Source organism: Salvelinus fontinalis, chromosome 26 (genome assembly GCF_029448725.1).
Source record: "Salvelinus fontinalis isolate EN_2023a chromosome 26, ASM2944872v1, whole genome shotgun sequence".
In the NCBI taxonomy this organism is placed as follows: Eukaryota; Metazoa; Chordata; class Actinopteri; order Salmoniformes; family Salmonidae; genus Salvelinus; species Salvelinus fontinalis.
Genome location: NC_074690.1, coordinates 17984352 through 18001520, shown reverse-complemented (window position 1 = coordinate 18001520; position 17169 = coordinate 17984352). Strand labels below are relative to the sequence as shown.

Sequence of the window (17169 nt, the reverse complement as noted above, 5' to 3'; positions counted from 1 at the left end):
TTTTCTTGTTTATATTTTATTTACGGATCACCAGAGGCACATGCCAACACTCAGACAGCATTTAAAAATGAAGCATTTGTGCTTAGTGAGGCCGCCAGATCAAGGCAGTAGGGATCACCAAGGATGTTATCTTGATACTGTAAGTGCGTGAATTGGACCATTTTCCTGTCCTGCTAAGCATTCAAAATGTAATGAGTACTTTTGGATGTCAGTAAAAATCTACAGCGTAAAAATTATATTTTCTTTAGGAATGTAGCGAAGTAAAAACTCAAAAATATAATAGTAATAATACACATACCCCAAACTATTTTTACCTAAGTACTTTACACCACTGGTTGAAGGTAAATCCAGATGTAATTCCTAATCTGGGCACAGAGACTAAACAGGAGTTGAGGACTGGGAGTTACACTAGATAGTAAAATTGCTATATCAACGTATTCGATTTGTGAGTTTGAAAATGGTATCAAGAATTCCTTCCTACTGGCAACTTAAACATTTGCGGAACATTTGTGGTCCCAACACACATGGCAAAGCACTTGGCTGAGCGTCATGTTATCCTGTTATATGTTGTATGAATTTGCTTTAAAATAGTCATTATAAAAATGGTTTATTAAACCTTTAAAGTAATTTATTTAAAGTGGGACAGAGTGTCATACTATGAATTGACGGGGGAAAACAAGTTCTTGCAAGGTGACTGCTACCACTAATCAAAGAATTGCATTGCGACTGAAATGACGAGTTACTGTAAAACTCGACATTAATAGAACAGCTTAGTTTAAACCATATTTAGTTTATATTATCTTCACACATCGACTGTGTATATACTTTTGCGAAAAATTACATAGGGTCAAAACTGCTAAATATAAAACGTTATTCATTGCAGTATTGGCACTTTTACAGTTCATTTCAAAATGGTCCAGGCCGTATTTAAATAACACTGCTTCAGTGCTACTTCAGAGCCTTGGCTCCTCGATGGTAATTGAACCATGAAGTAAAATGGCTTTTCTAATACATACAAAAGAACACGTGCAATGACATGTGTGTTATCATGTATGTGTTGTCAAGCGCACAATACTGTCCAAGTAAACTCGGTCTGTCTTATCATGTGTGTGAGTTATCGTAGTATCCACGACGATGTCTAATTGGGCCTCTTGATTACAGCGCTGTATTTCATAGGAGCTCCGTCTGCCCTCAGCTGTCCAGACTAAAGATGGAGATCTCCTGAAGGACAGACAGGACAACCCTTCGTTAGAGGACATAAAACAATCACATTGAGTTTGCTTTCAGCTCCTATTTTACCACTGGGTTGGATTTCAACGCTCTACTGTTTAAGAGAACCTGCTCAATGTGGGCTAGTGCCCACAAACATGCCTCGACAGGGATTCCTGGATTTGTTTGGGGCGTCAATCTCACTAAGTATAGCGAATATGCTAAATCATTCAGTGAGTCTTGTCAGATCAAATTGTATTGGTCACATACACGTGCTTAGCAGATGTTATTGTGGGTATAGCGAAACGCTTGCGTTTCTAGCTCCAACAGTGCAGTAATATCTAACAATTTCACAACAATACACACAAATCTAAGTAAAGGAATGGAATTAAGAATATATACATATTTGGATGAGCAATGTGAGAGAAGCATAGACTAAGATACAGTACAAGAGAAGACAGTATCTATATGTAAACATTAAAGTGGCCAGTGATTATATACACTACCGCTCAAAAGTTTGGGGTCACTTAGAAACGTCCTTATTTTTGAAAGAAAATAACATTTCTGGTCTATTAAAATAACATCAAATTGATCAGAAATACAGTGTAGACATTGTTAATGTTGTAAATGACTTTTGTAGCTAGAAACGGCAGATTTTTTTATGGAAAATCTACATAGGCGTACAGAGGTCCATTATCAGCAACCATCACTCCAATGGCACGTTGTGTTACCTAATCCAAGTTTATCATTTTAAAAGGCTAATTGATCATTAGAAAACCTTTTGCAGTTATGTTTGCACAGCTGAAAACTGTTGTGCTGATTAAAGGAGCAATAAAACTGACCTTCTTTAGACTAGTTGAGTATCTGGAGCATCAGCATTTGTGAGTTCGATTACACGCTCAAAATGGGCAGAAACAAAGATCCTTCTTCTGAAACTCATCAGTCTATTCTTGTTGTGAGAAATGAAGGCTATTCCATGCGAGAAATTGCCAAGAAACTGAAGATCTCGTACAATGCTGTGTACTACTCCCTTCACAGAACAGTGCAAACTGGCTCTCGCCAGAATAGAAAGAGTGGGAGGCCCCGGTGCACAACTGAACAAGAGGACAAGTACATTAGTGTCTAGTTTGAGAAACAGACACCTCACAAGTCCTCAACTGGCAGATTCATTAAATAGTACCCGCAAAACACCAGTCTCAACATCAACAGTGAAGAAGAGGCGACTCTGGGATCGGGTCTTCTAGGCAGAGTTGCAAAGAAAAAGCTATATCTCAGACCGGCCAATAAAAATAAAAGATTAAGATGGGCAAAAGAACACAGACACTGGACAGAGGAACTCCGCCTAGAAGGCCAAACATCCTGGAGCCGCCTCTTCACTGTTGACGTTAAGACTGGTGTTTTGCGGGTACTAAACTCAGCAAAAATAGAAACGTACCTTTTTCAGGAACCTGTTATTCAAAGACAATTTGTAAAAATCCAAATAACTTTACAGATCTTCTTTGTAAAAGGTTTAAACACTTTATCATGCTTGTTCAATAAACCATAAACAATTAATCAACATGCACCTGTGGAACGGTCATTAAGACACTAACAGCTTACAGACGGTAGGCAAATAAGGTCACAATTAGGAAAATTTAGGGCACTAAAGAGGCCTTTCTACTGACTCTGAAAAGGCATGCTGCAAGGAGGCATGGGGACTACAGATGTGGCCTGGGAAATAAATTGCAATGCCCGTACTATGAGACGCCTAAGACAGCACTACAGGGAGAAAGGACCGTCAGCTGATCGTCCTCGCAGTGGGCAGACCACGTGTAACAACACCTGCGCAGGATCGGTACACACCCGCGGGACAGGTACAGGATGGCAACAACTGCCCGAGGTACACCAGGAACTCCATCAGTGCTCAGACTGTCCTCAATAGGCTGAGAGAGGCTGGACTGAGGGTTTGTAGGCCTGTTATAAGGCAGGTCCTCAACAGACATCACCGGTAACAACGTCACCTATGGGCACAAACCTACCGTCGCTGGACCAGACAGGACTGGCAAAAAGTGCTCTTCACTGAAGAGTCGCGGTTTTGTCTCACCAGAGGTGATGGTCGGATTTGCATTTATCGTCGAAGGAATGAGCGTTACACCGAGGCCTGTACTCTGGAGCGGGATCGATTTGGAGGTGGAGGGTCCGTCATGGTCTTGGGCGGTGTGTCACAGTATCATCGGACTGAGCCTGTCGTCATTGCAGGCAATCTCAACACTGTGCGTTACAGGGAAGACATCATCCTCCCTCATGTGGTACCCTTCCTGCAGGCTCATCCTGACATGACCCTCCAGCATGACAATGCCACCAGCCATACTGCTCGTTCTGTGTGTGGTTTCCTGCAAAACAGGAAAGGCACCTTTACTGACTTCGCCTTCTGGATGATAGCGGGGTGAACAGGCAGTGGCTCGGGTGGTTGATGTCCTTGATGAGCTTTAAGGCCTTCCTGTGACATCGGGTGCTGTAGGTGTCGTGGAGGGCAGGTAGTTTGCGTGGGTCTCTCCGTGTCTTCTTACCTGCCATACACTAGGCTCCCTGGCTCTTCTACAGCCCACACCAGTCAACTCCCTTGTGGAAATGGAATGTCACCAGACCCTGTAAACCCTTAACGTTTTATGGCTGCAGGGGCAGTATTGAGTAGCTCTGATTAAAGGTGCCCATTTCAAACGGCCTCGTACTCAATTCTTGCTCGTACAATATGCATATTATTATTACTATTGGATAGAAAACACTCTCTAGTTTCTAAAACCGTTTGAATTATATCTGTGAGTCAAACAGAACTCATTTGGCACAAACTTCCTGACCAGGAAGTGGAAAGTCTGAAATCGATGCTCTGTTCTACTTCCTGCCTATACATGGGCATGATACGTAAGAGTATACGTGCACTTCATAGACCTTCCCCTGGATGTCAAGAGGCTGTGAGAGAAGAAATTTCGTGTTTATCTTGGTCTGAATTGGAATACAAGCTCTTTGTATGACGTGTCCCTCATTTCCGGTACTCTTGGGAGCGCGAGGTGGACAGTGGGATTGCCTTCTGTTTAGCTGCCGTTATGGACGACTACTATCTCCGGCTCTGATTTTATTTGATACATGTGACCATATCATCGTAAAGTATGTTTTTTCAATATAGTTTAATCAGATTATTGAAATTTTTTCGGGAGTTTTGCCGTGTTCCGTTCTCTGACTTTGTTGACGATGGAGAGATCCGTGCAACTTGGCTAGTGCGCGTGCTAAATGAAGAGGGAAAGTTGCCGTTCTAAATCCAAACAACGACTGTTCTGGACAAAGGACACCTTGTCCAACATTCTGATGGAAGATCAGCAAAAGTAAGAAACATTTTATGATGCTATTTCATATATCTGTCGTAGTCGTCGGCGCCCAAGTGTTTCTGGCTATTGTGCTAAGCTAATATAACGCTACATTTTGTTTTCGCTGTAAAACACTTAATAAATCGGAAATATTGGCTGGAATCACAAGATGCCTGTCTTTCATTTGCTGTACAATATGTATTTTTCAGAAATGTTTTATGATGAGTAATTAGGTATTTGACGTTGGTGTCTAAGTTTTATGGCTGCTTTCGGTGCAATTTCTGATTGTAGCTGCAATGTAAACTATGATTTATACCTGAAATATGCAAATTTTCCTAACAAAACATATGCTATACAAAAAATATGTTATCAGACTGTCATCTGATAAAGTTGTTTCTTGGTTAGTGGCTATTTATATCTTTATTTGGTCGAATTTGTGATAGCTACTGATGGAGTAAAAAACTGGTGGAGTAAAAAAAGTGGTGTCTTTTGCTAACGTGGTTAGCTAATAGATTTACGTATTGTGTCTTCCCTGTAAAACATTTTAAAAATCGGACATGTTGGCTGGATTCACAAGATGTGTACATTTCATATGCTGTATTGGACTTGTTAATGTGTGAAAGTTAAATATTTAAAAAATATATATATTTTGAATTTCGCGCCCTGCACTTGAGCTGGCTGTTGTCATAAGCGTACCGACGTCGGGCTTGCAGCCATAGAACATGACCATAACACAACTTTACACATCTCCAACTACACACCTCTGCATTCATTCTGTTCATCCCAAACATGAGAATCTCTTCCTGATCATTTATCTGGGTCATGTTTATTCGGGGAGGGAACGCAAAAACGTTCAACAGCAAACGTAAATGAGTGTTTGTTATCCGGGTAGTACTTCCCCAGTTTACATTTTCTACTTTTTGGTGAAGATTGAATATGAACCTCATTTAATTCAACCTAGTATTCACAAAACGGTTATATTAGATTTGTGTGTATTGTTTGATGTTACTTGTTAGATATTACTGCACTGTTGGAGCTAGGAACACAAGCCTTTCACTACAACCACAATAACATCTGCTAAATGTGTGTATGTGACAAATAAATTTGATTTTGATTTGATTTTAGGGTTAAGATTGGTTGCAATAGTTGATATTTGGATGCTATCAAGCAGTTTGTCAAGGTCTTAGTTATGAAATGCTGACTAAACTATGTTTACTTAACATGCATCCGTCTTCGCTCTATAGACTATTGTTGGAACTTCTCATGTAGATTGTAGCACTATAGCAAGCTTATAAAGCTTGACGTTGTATCAATGGAGAGGAGTCACTCGTGGATGGTAACCTGGGTCGCGTTCGCTAGGCACAATATGGAAGAAAGAACCTCCTTTTCTGTTTTCTTAACTTGTCAAATAAAGTTTTGCTACGGTCTGCCCTAATGAACAAGACCATGGTTGTGCACGCCCAAGCAAGTCATAGCAAAATGTTTTGCAACTTAAACTAGCATTTCTTATTGGAAATTCAGATAAGTCCCGCCCCAGCCCCGTTTGCTTCTGCATGGTTCCTAGGGAATACACCCGAGGGGCTCTAAAGAACACCGGTTGTGTTTGTCCCTAAACGGACCCAAGCAGCACATAACAACCAGATAACAATTTGGCTAAATGAATACTGTAATTGGTTTGAGTGGCACGCACTTTGTAGTAGATAGGCTTCTGCAAACCGTAGTGCAGCACGAGGACGTCGACTGCCTGGTCCAGAATTCCCATCACCATTGCCCCAGAGTCCAAAGGACCACTCTCCTGCAGGGGGGCAAATAACAGTCAGCAGAGTGCAATGCTGGGACTGCCCTGAAGTCCTAACTGGAGCGAAGTAAAGTCCTAACTGGAGAGCTTTGTGTAACAGCCCTGGGTTCAAATTGTATTTGTTTTCTTTCAAATAGATGGAACCAATAGACAAGTTCCAAAACTACATCACCATCTAACACTAAATAGACTCAATCAAATGCCAAAGGTACTTGAAAGAAAACAAATACTATTTATTAAAATCAGGCCTAATATACCCTCTAACTCAACTGGACCTCGAAGCCAGTTCCACTGCCTCCCCTAGCTGCATCCTCAGAACATGCGCAGACCAGCTGGCTGGAGTGTTTACGGACATATTCAATCTCTCCCTATCCCAGTCTACTGTCCCCACATGCATCAAGATGTCCACCCTTGTTCCTGTACCCAAGAAAGCAAAAGGTAACTGAACTAAATGACTATCGCCCCATATCACTCACTTGTCATCATGGAAGTGCTTTGAGAGGCTAGTCAAGGATCATATCACCTCTACCTTAACCGACACCCTAGACTCACTTCAATTTGCTTACCACCCCAATAGATCCACAGACGATGCAATCGCCATCGCACTGCAGTGATGGCGCAGGAGAGGATGGCTGCTGTTTTATTGGCTCTTAACCAACCGTGCTATTTTGTTTGTAACTTATTTTGTACATAATGTTGCTGCTACCGTCTCTTATGACCGAAAATAGCTTCTGGACATCAGAACAGCGATTACACACCTCAAGTTGGATGAATAATTTTTCTTTAATGAGTCAGATGGGAAGGATATACTCCAAACACCCGAACAGGGCCTCAAACCAGTCATTCGCTGGAGAAAGAAACAGAGATCGGTGTGCCTTATGAGGATCAGGCAACAAGTGGCTGATCTGCCTTTGCCATCCGTACTGTTAGCCAACATTCAATTGCTGGAAAATAAATGGGACAAACTGAAAGCACGTATATCCTACCAACGGGACATTAAAAACTGTAATATCTTATGTTTCACAGAGTTGTGGCTGAACGACGACATTAATAACATACAGCTAGCAGGTTATACACTATCGGCAGGATAGAACAGCAGCCTCTGGTAAGACACGGGGTGGCGGTCTATGTATATTTGTAAACAACAGCTGGTGCACGATATCTAAGGAAGTCTCAAGGTTTTGCTCGCCTTAGGTAGAGTATCTCATGATAAACTGTAGACCACACTATCTACCTATCTGTATTTTTCTTAACTGTCTACATACCACCACAGACCGATGCTGGCACTAAAACCGCACTCAATTAGCTGTATTCCGCCATAAGCAAACAGGAAAACACTCATCCAGAGGCGGCACTCCTAGTGGCCAGGGACTTTATTGCAGGGAAACTTAAATCCGTTTTACCTCATTTCTATCAGCATGTTAAATGTGCAACCAGAGGGGGGGGGGGGACAAAAAAAACTCTAGACCACCTTTACTCCACACACAGAGACACGTACAAAGCTCTCCATCGCCCTCCATTAGGCAAATCTGACCATGATTTTATCCTTCTGATTCCTGCTTACAAGCAAAAATTAAAGCAGGAAGCACCAGATGGTCATTTGAAGCAGATGCTAAACTAGTGGACTGTTTTGCTAACACAGACTGGAATATGTTCCGGGATTCTTCCGATGGGATTGAGGAGTACACCACATCAGTCACTGGCTTCATCAATAAGTGCATTGATGACGTCGTCCCCACAGTGACTGTACGTACATACTAGAGGTCGACTGGCATGGCCGATTAATTAGGGTCGATTTCAAGTTTTCATAACAATCAGTAATCTGCATTTTTGGATGCCGATTATTGCCGATTATATTGCATTCCAGGAGGAAACTGCGTGGCCGGCTGACCACCTGATGCGCGAGTGTAGCAAGGAGCCAAGGTAAGTTGCTAGTTAGCATTAAACTTATCTTATAAAAAACAATCAATAGTTAACTACACATAGTTGATGATATTACTAGGTTAACTAGCTTGTCCTGTGTTGCATATAATCAGTGCGGTGCCTGATAATTTATCATCGAATCACAGCCTTCTTCACCAAACGGGTGATGATTTAACAAAGGAGCATTTGCAAAAAAAGCACAAATGTACCTAACCATAAACATCTTTTGCCTTTTTAAAAATCAATACACAGAAGTATTTTTTTTAACTGCATATTTAGTTGAAAGCAATTCATGTTAGAAGGCAATATTAACTAGGGAAATTGTGTCACTTCTCTTGCGTTCATTGCACACTGAGTCAGGGTATATGCAACAGTTTGGGCCGCCTGGCTCGTTGCAAACTAATTTGTCAGAATTGTACATAATTATGACATAACATTGAAGTTTGTGCAATGTAACAGCAATATTTAGATTTAGGGTTGCCACCCGTTCAACGGTCCGTATTTCACTGAAAGAATAAATGTTTTGTATTCGAAATGATAGTTTCCGGATTTTACCATATTAATGACCTAAGGCTCGTATTTCTGTGTTCACTATATTATAATTAAGTCTATGATTTGATAGAGCAGTCTGACTGAGCAGTGGTAGGCAGCAGCAGGCTCGTAAGCATTCATTCAAACTTTACTGCATTTTCCAGCAGCTCTTAGAAATGCTTGATCACAGTGCTGTTTATAACTCCTGAGATTAGGCTGGCAATACTAAATTGCCTATTAGGACATCCAATAGTCAAAGGTATATGAAACACAAATGGTATAGAGAGAAAGTCGACACGTCATAATTCCTATAATATCTGCAACCTAATATTTATTTACTGGGAATATTGAAGAACTGGTAATATTGAATCACCAGCTTTCATATGTTCTGAGCAAGGAACTTAAACGTTATCTTTTTTACATGGCACATATTGCACTTTTACTTTCTTCAACACTGTTTTTGCATTATTTAAACCAAATTGAGCATGTTTCATTATTTATTTGAGACTAAATAGATTTTATTTCTGTATTATATTAAGTTAAAATAAAAGTGTTCATTGTTCATTCAGTATTGTTGTAATTGTCATTACAAATATATATATAAAAATTGTCTGATTGAGCGGTATCGGCTTTTTTTGGTCCTCCAATAATCGTTATCAGCATTGACAAATCATAATCGGTCGACCTCTAGTACATACCACAACCAGAAGTCATGGATTACAGGCAACATTCGAAATGAGCTAAAGGGTAGAGCTGCCGCTTTCAAAGAGCGGGACTCTAACCCAGAAGCTTATAAGAAATCCCGCTATGCCCACCGACGAACAATCAGAAAAGCAAAACGTCATTACAGGACTAAGATCAAATCGTACTACACAGGCTCCGACGCACGTCGGATGTAGCAGGGCTTGCAAACTATTACAGTCTACAAAGGGAAGCACAGCCGAGAGCTGCCCAGTGACACAAGCCTACCAGACGAGCTAAATAACTTCTATGCTAGCTTTGAGGTAAGTAACACTGAAACATGCATGACCGCATCAGCTGTTCCAGACGACTGTGTGATCACGTTCTCCTCAGTCGATGTGAGTAAGATCTTTAAACAGGTCAACGTTCACAAGACCACAGGGCCAGACGGATTACCAGGACGTGTACTCTGAGCATGCACTGACCAACTGGCAAGTGTCCTCACTGACATTTTCAACCTATCCCTGACTGAGTCTGTAAGACCTACATGTTTCAAGCTGACCACCATAGTCCCCATGCCCATGAACACTAAGGTAACATGCCTAAATGACTACCGACCCGTAGCACTCACAACTCTAGCCATGAAGTGCTTTGAAAGGCTGGTCATGGCTCACATCAACACCATTATCCCAGAAACCCAAGACCCACTCCAATTTGCATACCGTCCCAACAGATCCACAGATGATGCAATCTCTATTGCACTCCACACTGCCCTTTCCTACCTGGACAAAAGGAACGCCTATGTGAGAATGCTATTAATTGACTACAGCTCAGCGTTCAACACCATAGTGTCCACAAAGCGCATCACTAAGCGAAGGACCCTGGGACTAAACACCTCCCTCTGCAACTGGATCCTGAATTTCCTGACGGGACGCCCCCAGGTTGTAAGGGTAGGTAATAACATACCCGCCACGCTGATCCTCAACACGGGGGCCCCTCAGGGGTGCGTGCTCAGTTCCCTCTTATACTCCCTGTTCACCCATGATTGCATGGCCAGGCACGACTCCAACACCATCATTAAGTTTCCCGATGACACAACACCTGATCACCGACAATGATGAGACAAGCCTACAGGGAGGTCAGAGACCTGACCGTGTGGTGCAAGGACAACAACCTCTCCCTCATCGTGATCAATACAAAGGAGATGATTGTGGACTACAGGAAAAGCAGGACCGAGCACGCCCCCATTCTCATCGACAAGTTCCTTGGCGTCCACGTCACCAACAAACTAACATGGTCCAAGCACACAAAGACAGTCGTGAAGAGGGCAAAATCTATTTCCCATCAGGAGACTGAAAAGACTTGGCATTGGGTCCTCAGATCCTCAAAAGGTTTTACAGCTGCACCATCGAGAGCATCCTGACGGGTTGCATCACTGCCTGGTATGGCAACTGCTTGGCCTCCGACCGCAAGGCACTACAGAGGGTAGTGCGCATGGCCCAGTACATCACCGGGGGGAAGCTTCCTGCCATCCAGGACCTCTATACCAGCCGGTGTCAGGGGAAGGCCCTAAAAACTGTCAAAGACTCCAGCCACCCTAGTCATAGACTGTTCCCTCTGCTTAGGCACGGCAAGCGGTACTGGAGCACCACGTCTAGGTCCAAGAGGCTTCTAAAAAGCTTCTACCCCCAAGCCATAAGACTCCTGAACATCTCATCAAATGGCTACCCAGACTATATGCATTGCCCCCTCTTCTACGCTGCAGCTACTCTTTGTTATCATCTATGCAGTCACTTTAATAACTCTACCTACATGTACATATTACCTCGACACCAGTGTCCCCACACTACGATTCTGTACCGGATCCCCCTGTATATAGCCCCGCTATTTTCCTTCTGCTCGCTGATACTCAACACTGGGACCCCACAAGGATGCGTTCTCAGTCCCCTCCTGTACTCCCTGTTCACCCATGACTGCGTGGCCTCGCACGCCTCCAACTCAATCATCAAGTTTGCTGACGACAACAGTAGTAGGCTTAATTACCAAAAATTATGTGACAGTCTGCAGGGAGGAGGTGAGGGCCCTGGGAGTGTGGTGCCAGGAAAATATCCTCTCATCCAACGTCAACAAAACAAAAGAGCTAATTGTGGACTTCAGGAAACAGCAGAGGGCGCACCCCCCTATCCACATCGACGGGACAACAGTGGAGAAGGTGGAAATCTTCCAAGTTCTTCAGCATACAACTGAAATGGTCCACCCACACAGACAGTGTGGTGAAGGCGCAACCGTGCCTCTTCAACCTCAGGAGGCTGAATATTTTTTTTTACAGATGCACAACTGTGAGCATCCTGTCAGGCTGTATCACCGCCTGGTACGGCAACTGCAACTCCTGCAACCGCAGGGCTCTTCAGAGGGTAGTGTGGTCTGCCCAACGCGTCACCAGGGGAAAACTACCTGCCCTCCAGGACACCTACAGCACCCAATGTCACAGGAAGGCCAAAAAGCTCATCAAGGCCAACAACCACCCGAGCAATTGCCTGTTCACCCCGTTATCATCCATAAGGCAAGGTCAGTACAGGTGCATCAAAGCTGGAACCGAGTGACTGAAAAACAGCTTCTATCTCAAGGCCATCAGACTGTTAAACAGCCATCACTAACACATTAGAGGCTGCTGCCCTATATACATAGACTTGAAATCACAGGCCACTTTAACGTTTACATATTTTGCATTACTCCTCATATGTATATACTGTATCTTAGTCTATGCCGCTCTGACATTGCTTGCCCAAATATTTACATATTCTTAATTCCATTCCTTTACTTTAGATTGGTGTGTATTGTTGTGAAATTGTTAGATATTACTGCACTGTTGGAGCTAGAAACACAAGCATTTCGCTACACCCACAATAACATCTGCTAAAGACGTCTATGTGACAAATAAAATGTGATTTAGAACTGGGACACCAGGTGGATGAAATTCCTTGGCAGGTAAAACAGAATAAGCAGGCTCCTTGTAGGGTAAGAGTTGAGTACCCATGCTCTAGTCGGAACATTAAGCAGTGTCTTGGTTGTACCTTGATGAAGAACAGCTCAGAGCTGAGCTCCTGGACTCTCTCTGAGGCAGTCACGTCATCGTTACAGCAGGACGCCTGCTTCTGCACCTCCGCTACAGAAGAGGACCACAGCCTACACACCAATGTCACAAAGAGGCAGAGAATGTATTGTAAAGACAAGACGCGCCGGCACACACACACACGTCAACTTGAACTACTTTTTTCTTACAGAGAGGGCAGCACAACACCATCAAAGGCAATCAATCTCTCAGAGAGAACACCAGGAGAAACAAAGCCTCATCTGAGATTGAGGGTGTTTTGGAACCTAAGGGAAGCTTTGTCTTTCAACACATTACTATTCCACCACAGACCCAATCTTCTCTGGTCTTATAACACATTACTATTCCACCACAGACCCAATCTTCTCTGTGTGCTACAAGACAGCAGAGACACTGCCTCCTTGCCCTCGTTCTACAACAAAGCCATTGTCCTCTATGGGGTAAACACACACACAGCCCAGTGTCCTCTCCTCTCGCCACCCACCCAGAGAGTCTGCCAGCCTGTGGATGATGACATCAGCGTTGCAGCGAGGTGAAGTGTCTGTCGAACAGCACGTTGGCAAGCAACATGAACTCCTCCACCAACCTGGAGGAGGAATGAAAGAAAGAGGAAAATAAAGAAATTAGACAAAAAATACTGGCAACACATATACAACCAGATCTCTAGTTGCCGTTAAGCTCACTTTGAATCCAGTTCGCTTGCTTTCTTGAGGTATACACACACTGCATTGGCCATATACCACAAACCCCCTAGGTACCTTATAACTATTATAAACTGGTTACCAACATAATTAGAGCAGTAAAAAATAATGTTTTGTCATACCCGTGGCATACGGTCTGATATACCACGGCTGTCAGCCAATCAGCATTCAGGGCTGGAACCGCCAAGCTTATAAAAAAATAAATAAATGTGTACACACACACACAGAGAGATACATGTTTGTGTAGACATACATGTTTGTGTAGACACACACAGTCCAAACAAAAACCTCTCCGTTTGTGTACACACACACACACACACACACACACACACACACAATGAAAGCCTCATGATACTTTTTGGGGTTGATTCTTCTTGATCCCTGCAAAGAAGATGGAAATGTTTCTATTAGTATGCTACAGCTTTGCTAAACTTGTTAGTAGTCACCTTGACCAAAATCTTAGACTGGAAGGATGGTTAGATGCCTAGCGCGTTAGATCATCTTTGACAGATACAGCTTTTGGTCAGCAGTGTCTGAAAGCCAGTATTATTTGGTAAACAAGTAGCCATATGATTACCATAGTTACTTGGTTTGATATAAGTATTCATCATACTAATCTTTATTTTTGGGGATGTCTTCACCTGAATGTGCTCTCCTCTCTTTAGGCCGCCGGAAACGTCCTCCATGGTCATGTACGCTTCAAACACTGTCTTCTTTGGTCCTCCTCGGCATCCTGAGTGGGCTCCCGAGTGGCGCAGCGGTCTAAGGCACTGCATCTCAGTGCAAGAGACCCTGGTTTGAATCCAGGCTGTATCACATCCAGCCATTTATTGAGAGTCCCCATAGGGTGGCGCACAATTGGCCCAGCGTCGTCCGGGTTTGGCCATCATTGTAAAGAAGAATTTGTTCTTAACTGACTTGCTGACTTGCTGACTTGCTGACTTTAACTGACTTTAAATAAAGGTTAATTTAAAAAATATATCTGTTAAACCGGCTTTTGGGGGAGATATCCCATGACTCATGTTCTTTGGTTACCTGTGGGCACTTTGGAAGCATGGTCTTTGTAGTCTTTGTTTTGTCATCTGGTGTTGCTGCTGGGAGTCCCTCTGTTTGAGAGAGCACAACTACTCACCGGACTCCACATCTCTGTCCTGACTGGTTTTGGTGTCCCTAGCACACCTGTGGCTGCTTTTCGGAAACCCCCTGCTTCCTCTCCGGCTCCTGCAGCGCGCCTCTTGTCCATGTACAAGGACAGAGAGCCGTCTTGTCCTCCCTTACCTTTCATAGGTGAAGGCAAGAAGTCACTTGAGTCAGAGCACTCGATAAATGCATGGTCCCTTTTTCTCTGCGGTATGTCTTGTTTGTTGATGTGGGCTAAACCCTGCCTCTGTGCGTTTGGCCCACTCTGTTCCCCCTGCTGTTGGGCAGAACTTCCTACTGTGATGTTGGCCGAGGAGTCTGGCATAGGCATCGTTCTAATGAGGGGTGCTGGACTGGCTGGGTCCACTTTTGCCATTCCGAGACCTATTGCCTTCCTTGAATTGACGAGGAGGAACCATTTAGCAATGAAATGGCTAAAGACAGTGCTCAGATTTTGTATTTAGCTATACAATTAATCAGAGAAAGCATACAGAAACGTACAGATTTAGGTAGCGAACGTTATGCAGACAGACTAGCTAGCTAGTTGTCACCTTGACCAATCTCATAGACTGGACGGATGGTTAGATGCCTAGCGCCACCAAGGTTATTTTGCTCCATGCCTCCTCCATCCACTGATGTGTGGTTACCTCGCTACATCATCAGGGTCACCAAGTCAGATATTGTGGCCAAGTTGACACAGATGCAAACACTAATTTACATGGCATCAAGTTACATAGCTAAAGACAACATGGCTAGCCAACTCTACATTACCTAGCAATACAAGCAACCTCGCGTTTAAAATCTTCACCAGCTATAGGTTTCGATTTTCCTCATGAGGCTGAGCTAAATATACAGCTAGCAAGACTAGCTAACTAACTCGCCAATGCAATGTTGCATCTGTTTAGTGCAACTAACGCCTTTCTCTGACACCAGACGGTGTCGGAAGAAGGCCTTAATAATCGTCGAAGACTCCCCAGTCATAGACTGTTCTCTCTGCTAGCGCACGGCAAGCGGTACCGGAGCACCAAGTCTAGGTCCAAAAGGCTTAACAGCTTCTACCCCCAAGCCATAAGACTCCTGAACAGCTAATCAAATGGCTACCCAGACTATTTGCATTGCTCCCCTTTTTACGCCGCTACTGCTACTCTCTGTTTATTATCTATGCATAGTCACTTTAACTCTACCTACATGTACATATTACCTCAAATAACCCGTGCCTCCCGCATATTGACTCTTTACCGGTGCCCCTGTTTACAGCCTCGTCAGTTATTTTACTGCTGCCCTAATTATTTTTTACTTCACTTATTTTCTTAAAACTACATTGTTGGTTTAGGGCTTGTTGTTGTATTCGGCGCATTTGACAAATACAATTAGTTGAATCAAACTTGGACTTTGAATAACAAGTCAACTGTGAATGATATCTAACGTTAGTTGTTGATCAGCGAAAAAGTATGTTAGCTAGCTATAGACGCTATAAACCAGATAGCATTAGCTACCTGAATCATGTACTTCTGATGTTCGTTTCGTGAAATTGACTAACTACTGATACATTTAACTAGCTAGTTACTTAAATAACGGTTGTTACCAGTCATATTGCTACAATTAATCTTATTAAAAATGTATTTTAAAACCAACCTTAACCACACTGCTAACCATATTTTTATTTTATTTTTTATTAACAACAAATCAATACAGAGAGTACATGAGGGAACACAAGTAACGTTATATATAGATTATATACACTGGACAATTGAGCTAGGGGGTACAATATCACATTACACAAAGACCTTAAGGGACATACATACACTTATAATTCTAACAGCTTTTTTGTTAGTAGAGTTTTTAATTGTCTTAAAATACAGTTCAATTTCTTTTTGTAGGGGAAGAAAATTTGTTTTTTTGTTTGTAAATTTACATTTGTGAATATGAAATTTGGCCAAAAGAATAATGAAATGAAGTACATAAAAATGTTTCAGCTTATTCCTATCATAGGTAAAGAATCCAAGCAGTACATCTCTCCACAATAGTGTAAGATCTTCATAAAAGTGTTCAATTATAAATCTACTGATGTCTTGCCACAGTTTTCTTACATGAATACAATGCCAAAAAAGATGCAACACTGTTTCTGGGTGGTCATTACAAAAGGAGCAATTTGAGTTGATGTTTTCCTTAAACTTCTTCATATAGTGGTTTGCAGGATAATATTTATGAATCATTTTAAAGGAAACTTCCTTAATTTTGTTAACAAGTAGGTGTAACGGCAGCCTTCCTCCTCTTCGTCTGAAGAGGAGGTGTAGCAGGGATCGGACCAAGACGCGGCGTAGCTCGTGTTCAACATGTTTTTTAATAAACAAGACGAAACTGAACATTTACAAATAACAAAATAACAAACGTGGCAAACCGAAACAGCCCTATCTTGTGCAGAGAAAACAGAGACAGGAAACAACCACCCACAAAATCCCAACACAAAACAAGCCACCTATATATGATTCCAAATCAGAGACAACACAAAACATCTGCCTCTGATTGAGAACCATATTAGGCCAAACATAGAAACAGACAAACATAGAATGCCCACCCAGCTCACGTCCTGACCAACACTAAAACAAGCAAAACACACAAGAACCATGGTCAGAACGTGACAGTACCCCCCTCCTGAGGTGCGGACTCCGAACGCACCCCCTAAAACTCTAGGCGCGGGTCTGGGTGGGCATCTGTCCGCGGTGGCGGCTC

The 17169-nt window shown here is 42.7% G+C and overlaps 1 long non-coding RNA gene across 4 annotated transcripts; it reads right to left on the bottom strand.

Annotated features, from left to right (window-relative positions):
• Window positions 1-15731, bottom strand: LOC129823791 (uncharacterized). Of its 4 annotated transcripts, none has more exons than XR_008754691.1 (5): window positions 13938-15631; window positions 13419-13677; window positions 13080-13181; window positions 12558-12669; window positions 1-1221 (listed from the first exon to the last, which is right to left on the bottom strand). It is a non-coding gene; the product is annotated as an uncharacterized LOC129823791 (long non-coding RNA). The 4 variants fall into 4 exon arrangements; XR_008754690.1 differs by lacking the exon at window positions 13419-13677 and adding an exon at window positions 6241-6345; XR_008754692.1 differs by lacking the exons at window positions 13419-13677; window positions 13938-15631 and adding an exon at window positions 15638-15731.
• Between the last annotated feature and the right edge of the window lie 1438 nt (window positions 15732-17169).